We start from the raw sequence: 7,608 nt of genomic DNA on the forward strand, positions 1-7,608 counted from the left end.
TAAGTGATAGTTGGAAATGGGCATAATCAAATTTCGTCTTCTCCACCTTTGTTCGTGTTCTACAGAAGAGAGAAACCCTAATTGTTTATTTGGGTGTGGTCTACGGGATAGAAGAACCCTTTCTCCCTTCACTTTTCACATGTTGCCAAAGTGTCTTTATATAACAAAACACAAATTAAAAAATTAAATACATATCAGCTGCCATGACAAGAAGTAAGAGAAAGAGTCAAAAATTGGGAGTTAGAATATCATTTTCCTAATAATAATATCTGCGATAATACATAGGGATTTCTCTTTTTTTAGTCACATTTCAAAATATTAATTTTACTCTTTAAATTAAATAATTTATTAAATGTTTAAAAATTAACTATTATTTTTACAACATTTTTATAAAATCAGTTATTTTTATTTCTTTTCTTATTTTTTATTTTTTATTTATTAATAGTTATTCTGTTTTAATATATTTTACTTTTTTTAATAAACATAATTTTAATTTATATATTAACTTAATAATATTACAATATTATTACTTATTAATATAAAATCACATATATTTAAAAAGGAAAATGATAAACTGACTCCATATTCTGACCCCTTATTTGACTCCATGAGGTGGCATGCACAGATGGATTTTATTTTTAAATTAAAATTAATTTTGTAAAACCATTTTACATTCAGACGTGGCTTTTATATTTTTTATTAAAACTTCTTTTGTAGAAAGACGTTTTGGAGAGTGGGTGTGGGCGTGAAAATTGAAAGGGTGAGAAAGTAGGTTTTCTTTGTGCAGAGCAAGCAAAAACGAAGAAAGGGAAAAGAAAGAAAGAAAGGGAAAAGGAAGAAAGGAGAAAAAGGGAGAAGACATGTGTTGTAGTGAAATCGAAGAAGAAGAAGGGAGAAGACGAACCTCGTAGAGTTAGGGTTTTTGTTGCTTTCCATTGTTCGATTCAGCATCATGGTTCGTAGGTCTGTTTTTTTTTTTTGCGTTTCTCTAATACGCCAACAGTTTTGTGGTTTTTTTTTTTGAAATCGTCGTTGTGAGTTTTTTGGTTAAGGAACTAAGATTTTTTTTTTTTGGTGGCATGGTCGACTGAGTCATTCTTTAAAGGCAAATTTAACATCTATCTTGTACATGTGAATAACCACAACATTGTAATCGAAGAAGAAAAAGGGAAAAGACAAACCTTGTGAAGTTAGGGTTTTTGGTGTTTTCTGTTGTTCGATTCAGGCGGTGGTTGGTAAGTTTGGGTTATTTTGTCGTTTCTGTGATTTTGGTGCTTTGATAGGTGCATGAATACTAGTTTTCTGACTAGGTTGATCAAAACTGTCTTATTTTTTTGTGATGACCTGTTTTCTTACAAGTGATGACTTGTGCTGCATGTTTTGCAATAATGTGGTTTGACTCAATTTTTTGAACTCATACTATAACAGTCAATAGTTGATTATGAGGTGATTCACTTTGGGTAATATGTGTTGATTTGTAATAATTTCTTTCATGTGGTTTCATACCCAAGTGGGTTAAACATGTCTGATTTGTTGGTGATGACTTGTGTGCACCCAAGTGATGACTTGTGCTGCATTTTTTGCAATCATGTAGTATCACTCAATTTTTTGAACTTCCATATTATATTAGTCAATAATTGATTATTGGGTGATTCACTTTGGATAATCTGAGTTCATTTGTAATTATCTCTTTGATGTGGTTTCATAGCCAAGTTGATTACAGTTGTATGATGTATGGGTGATGACCTGTTTGCTCAGAAAGTGATGATCTGTGTTGAATTTTTTGGAAGCATGTGGTATGACTCAATTTTTTTATCTTTCATGTCATACTAGTCAATAGTTAATTATGGGGTGATTAAGTATGGGTAATAATTTGTAGTTATTTCTTTCATGTGGTTTCATAGCCAAGTTGATTACACTTGTATGATTTATTGATGATGACCTATTCGCTCACAAGTGATGACCTGTGTTGAATTTTTTGGAAGCATGTGGTATGACTCAATTTTTTGATCTTTCATGTCATACCAGTCAATAGTTGATTATGGAGTGATTAAGTATGGGTAATATGTGTTGCTTTGTAATTATTTCTTTCATGTGGTTTCATACCCAAGTGGATTAAACATGTCTGATTTGTTGGTGATGACTTGTGTGCACTCAAGTGCTGACCTCTGCTGCATTTTTTGCATATGTGATAAGTCTTTTGTGCACGAGTGGTAGTTGTTCAAAGTGAGACGAATTACGTTGAAGTAAGTCTAAGTGCTAACATTGTGCTTACTTGGGGTTATGTATTCAGGTGATGAATATGGCTGCAGTTAGTGAGGGAGGTGATTTCAGTGTTGACCGCAAGATATGATATATTTTGGAATTCAATTTATTTTGAAATTTGTTATGATAAAAATGACATAACTAAATTATTTTTATTGTTCCAGATTTGTTTTAGGCATTCATGCCGGACAAAATTGATTGCTAGTTTGAATAAGAAGTTAATAGAGGAACAAAAGTCATTTATTCGAGGAAGACCATTTGGATGGATGGTTGAGTTGAAAGAGTTTGTGAAAATATCTAGGAATCTTTTGAGTCCGTTAATTAGTAGGTGGGTGGAAAGGTTGGGGGTTTCACATGAGTATAGTTGTTGGATTTACCTATTTAGATGTATGTCTTGGTCTAGGTTTGAGAGTGGTTGGTGAGAACGTTGATTTAAACCAGGAAGGGTTAAATAGTGATTCAAAGAATTTATTTGGAGCTGCCAAACTTGTTCATATCGAAATGGTATATGATTACATTTTAAAACATATTAAAGTGCTTTGTTTAGAGGATTTTGGTAAGCTTTACATTTTGTTAGCAATTTCTGAGTTTTTATTGCCCAATCGTAGTGGAACAGTTTTTTCTATTTTGTTCAACATTGTTGATGACCTTGGTAGTATTGGGAAATTTAATTGGGGTCGAGTGGTGTATGAGTATTTGGTTGGCAGTATTTGTGAAGCTAAATTGTTCTTGAAGGAGAAACAAAGTACCAAACACTTCCATGTAGCTAGATGTGTTTATTTGTTACAGGTAGTGTATGTTAAATTAATTTCAAACTCTTTTGATCACTTTAAAATATTTGGTTATGAGTTTTGACTGATTTTCATTACAATTGTGGCAGTTATGGTCTTTTGACCATTTTTTGATTTCGAATTTAAAGGATTGTCAGCGCACGACCAAGTTTCCCAGAATCTTGCATTGGATGGAAATGAAAGCAGGGGACAATGTAATTAAAAGGAGTTTGACAAATAACACTGTAAGTTGGGTATTTTGTTGTACAATTTTTTTTAAATGTGTCATCTATAATTATTGAAGGTTGTTGTGAATTGTTTCAGGTTGTTGCAGATGTTGCTGCCTTTGTAGAAGAGTTGACCAATTCCTTCGTTAAAGAAGGTTTGGAGGTATATGGACGTCGAAATAAGGGTACTAAAATAGTTGACTTAATTAAAGCTGTTGAACATCAAGAAAGTGTGCTAGGGGAATTGCAAAAAGAACTTGTAGACTTGAATGCAATGATGATTGAAAGGAAGAACCAACGCCAACATCACGAGGGCAAACTGAAGTTTTATGAGTTGGGTGAACCAAGTGTTGGTGATTCGCAAACACCTAATTCCAACCACCTCAAGGGCTTTATTGAATTTGGCGATTCTGGTGAGAGGGGTCATGTGGAAAAAGTTCATTTTCTAAATCAGGAAGCACAAGAATCCGAACAGAGCAACATGTATGTGCGACGAAGGGATGGTCCTCGGATGCGTGTCAAGAGTATGTCAATAAGAACTCCTTTTGCAACATTTACTAGGAGGAAGTGCCATAAGTAGTTGATTTAGAAATTTTATGTTTATTGTAGTTAGGATTTATATTGCTAACTTTGGTATTTTTTATGTTTAGACTTTGTGGAAGTGATTTATGACAATTTTTTTGTTTGGCTTAGTGATTGATTTATGAAATTCTGAGTGGTTTATGTGAAGTTATAGCTAAATGTTGTTCATCCTAATTTTCATTGAGTGCAAATAAAGTTTATAGTAGGTGAACAATTAATATGTATGTGGTCAGAAATTTAGTAATATTGGTTACCACACAGATCACAAATAAGTAATTATGTGCAAGATGTTGTTCACAGGTCAACACTTAATATATGATTGATCTACATTTAAAAATCTGAGAGTTATCATGTCTTCAATGTTTTACCAATTATAACACACATGATTAATATATAATATGTGATGTACAACTTGCGAACTAAATAGCCCATACCAAAATTGATGTTCTTCAAAAAAGTTTACTCTAATTTCATACCAGATTTTTTGTACATGTGTAAATTTTTTGGACCAGTTCACTACTTAATAGTTCTTGAGTCATCTATAATTTGAATACAGATAAGAAGAATATCATGTTGGAGTTGTGGATGAATTATCCCACACGTAGTTTGTTGTTGTTCAATATGTTTCATATACACAATTAAGGTGTTATATTTCATTAAGTATGGACTAGTTATTGACACCCTTACCCAAATACCTTAGATTATGTGTGTACAAAATGTGAAGCGTAGATCAACACTTAATAGTGAAATGGTCACTATTTAAAATTATCAGAGTTATGATGTTTTTCCTCTTTTATCAATTATCACACACCTACTTTGGTAAGGTTTTTATTCGTTGAATATATGTTAGCAGAGACCACAAATTTGGAAGGTGTGCAAAATGTTTATTGTAGGTCAGCACTTAATACTTGATTGATAAACATTTATTATTGTGAGTGTTGACATGTATGTAATGTTCCACTTGTACCACAATTTTCCCACAGCTTCATCATGGGCAGTATCCTACATTATATTTTACTCTATTTATGTGATTGACTGTAAGTGAGGTTCATACTAAAACTTTTTTCATAGATTAAAAAATTTGAAGGTGTGCAAAATCTTTATCGGTGATTAACAGTTAATCGTACATAAATAATCATATAATTAGTTTAACTGACAGTGAATTACATGGATATCAAATAGGAGGTGTGGACTAAGATCATCAACTTTTGTTGTTGAACTGATAGTGAATTACATGGATATCAAAGTGATAAAATAAGTTTAATATCATACATGTAGTAGATCCTTCCAAACATGTAGTGTCATGAAAATTAAAATTAACAACAGAAACACAAAAGTTAAAAATAAATAGCCTAATAATTGAAGACATTAATCTGTCATGAGTTACGTAAGTGATATATTATCCATAATAGAAGATTGAACTTTGGAGCTCTCCCCAACCTCAAAACATGGAATATTAGTGGATGGAGGAACCATCCTCTGCAGTATATCCTCCACATTAGCAGTGTTAGTAGGCTGCACGTTGGGTTGTAAATTGGGTCCCATATTTGTGTTGTCATTTGCGTTCGGATTGGAATTTATACTAGTCTGGGCATTGGCTTCCACGTTTTGTTTGACAACATAGTTAAGTCGCACCACAAGCATAAAAGTTTTAATTTCTTCTTCAGTTGAATGAGTTATGTCATACTTGAAAACCTATTAATGTCATAAATTATTATATTGTGTGACTTGAAGAAATTGTATGAAATAAAGAAAACATATATTTGTTTCAAGATTAGTTATTTGCCTTGACAATGTTCCTAAGTGTGATGTTGAGGTACCCAAAAGGTCTGAATATAGCAACCTATTCAATCAAAATTCATAAAGCTTTATGAGTAATTGTACATGAAGAGGAAAAACAATAAAGAGACATAATTTCATAGTTTAATTACTTCTTTCAACAAAAATACAGAGTCAACACCAATGTCACTACCAAACTCACAATCTGATAGAACTTTATTGTGTAGGCTTCCCTTGGCACACTTTGAACTATTGGGTTGAACTATTGGGTTGTTAACAATGTATTGGTCCTCAATATGAACGACATTTTGAACTATTGGGTTGTTCTTCTCCTCTGCACTTAGGGCCCAACCAAACACAATCTACAAATAAAAAAAAATTGTTTTCAAACACATTTCGTAATAAAACCAAATTTAACTAAACATATACAAAGAAGACAACTCAAATAAAACCTTATTCTTTTCAAAAGCAGACTCAATATTAGGTGTCCTAATCTTCACCGAGGGCCACCGCAGAAATCTTGGGAATTGAACCTCACCCTCTACATCTTCTAAGCCAAGACGACGAGCAGCCCAAACCTATAACAATGTTAAACAAATCAAAAAATTATAATAATGCATAAGGAAAATAAAGCTTATGAAACAAAAATTACCTGAACAATTACAACAGATCCGGCTAAGTTAAGGCTACGAGTATTTATCTTTTCTCGTACAACCTTACATCCACAATTGAGAGCAGAGATAAAAAAACTATGAACTGACTCTGCCCAGTTATAGTCGCTTAAGTTGTCCAGGTTGTCTAAGACTTTGAAAGGCATATTGCTTACTGTCCTAGAGGTCCTAGGAAAATAAAAGACAGTAAAACAAAGTAACAAGTACAACCTACAAGCATTGTCTACATCATCATCACTAACCACTAAGTTCTTAATCTTGTTAATTATGTCTCGCAAGGTGATTGGTTTCTTCTCAAATAGACAGTGAACCTACTACCCTACTTACATCAACATCAAATTCAACACATTTACCAACCATACTAAGACTTAGGCATATACAAACATCATAAATCGATAACCCCACCAAATGCTGACCTACACGAATGTATTCCCCTTGTGGAACCCATCTACACAAAACTTCCCTCAACAAAGGACAATTTATTTCCAATGCGTTGTCCACCTCCAAACACCATCTAAATGGTGTTGCCTGAATCCACTTACGGTGGGTGTCTTTTAGTACATTGTTTACTTCAACAATGTACTTGCTTTCGCACCTATACAATTCGCACCTATAGCACCATGAAAAATTATTTATTATAAATAATAAAAAAATTAAATCACTTAATGATTCCAAATATACCTAATCAGCATTTTTCACCACTTTCGTCTTCTTCCTTTTATTGCCTGCTTCCGGACTACATTTGCATTGACGTTTACTAGACATCTTACTTAAAATTCCTAAATAACATACCAAGTTCATTGAAATTCATCAAACACATCTACAAATGAGCACACATAACTGAAACTTGATCAGATGCACCAAAGTAAATCACCTTATAAACAAGTATTGACTAGTATAACAAGAAAGATAAAAAAAATTTATTGATAACATGCTTGCAAAAATGCAACAGAGGTCATCACTTGTGTGGACACAAGTCTTCACCAAAAAGTTAGACAAGTTTAATCAACCTGAGTATGAAACCACATGATAGACATTATTACAAATCAACACAGTTTACCCAAAGCTAATCATCCCATAAACAAGTATTGAGTCATATCACATGCTTCCAAAAAATTCAACATAGATCATCACTTGTGAGCAAACAAGTCATCACCCATACATACAAGTGTAATCAACTTGGCTATGAAACCACATCAAAGAGATAATTACAAATGAACTCAGATTATCCAAAGTGAATCACCCCATGATCAATTATTGACTAGTATAATATGGAAGTTCAAAAAATTGATTGATACCACATGATTGCAAAAA

This window comes from Vigna unguiculata, chromosome 5 (genome assembly GCF_037176805.1).
Source record: "Vigna unguiculata cultivar grain cowpea cultivar isolate G323 ecotype 2 chromosome 5, ASM3717680v1, whole genome shotgun sequence".
In the NCBI taxonomy this organism is placed as follows: Eukaryota; Viridiplantae; Streptophyta; class Magnoliopsida; order Fabales; family Fabaceae; genus Vigna; species Vigna unguiculata.